The sequence below is a fragment of the Volvox carteri genome (genome assembly GCF_000143455.1).
Source record: "Volvox carteri f. nagariensis unplaced genomic scaffold VOLCAscaffold_31, whole genome shotgun sequence".
Taxonomy (NCBI): domain Eukaryota; kingdom Viridiplantae; phylum Chlorophyta; class Chlorophyceae; order Chlamydomonadales; family Volvocaceae; genus Volvox; species Volvox carteri.
The window spans coordinates 131330-131711 of NW_003307574.1; the positions used below are offsets into that span (position 1 = coordinate 131330).

A 382-nucleotide genomic window follows, 5' to 3' on the forward strand; every position below is an offset into this window, starting at 1 on the left:
TGACATTTCTGGACGAGTCTCTATTAGAGCGACCACTGCTGGGACGGCAGGTGGAGGGGTAGGGGGTGGGGTGGGATTTTTTGGGGGAATGGGGGGAAGTACGACGGAGCACAGACGATTGACGCGAAGGAAAACCCGTAGACGAATACTCCAGGGTTGGGGGGTGGGGAAGAGGAACGACGTCGACGCCGCCTCAGCCTAACCCGCCACGAGACACGGTGTGTATGCGTCACTCGTACCATGCGCGAGTTCCCAACATGTCCACCCCGTCCTCCCCCCCAAGAAAGACACATACACACACAGACAGACAGACAGACAGACAACACGCGTTCGAACCTCTGGCGGCCGTCCCTCTCCCCACCCCCACCCCTCTCCCCACCGC

At 60.7% G+C, this 382-nt stretch overlaps 1 protein-coding gene across 1 annotated transcript in view; it reads left to right on the forward strand.

The window, feature by feature from the left end:
* Positions 1-382, forward strand: part of VOLCADRAFT_93324 (uncharacterized protein) — a gene marked incomplete at both ends in the record, with an annotated part of 12945 nt that overhangs the window by 4473 nt on the left and 8090 nt on the right. The gene's annotated exons all lie outside the window — the stretch shown is intronic.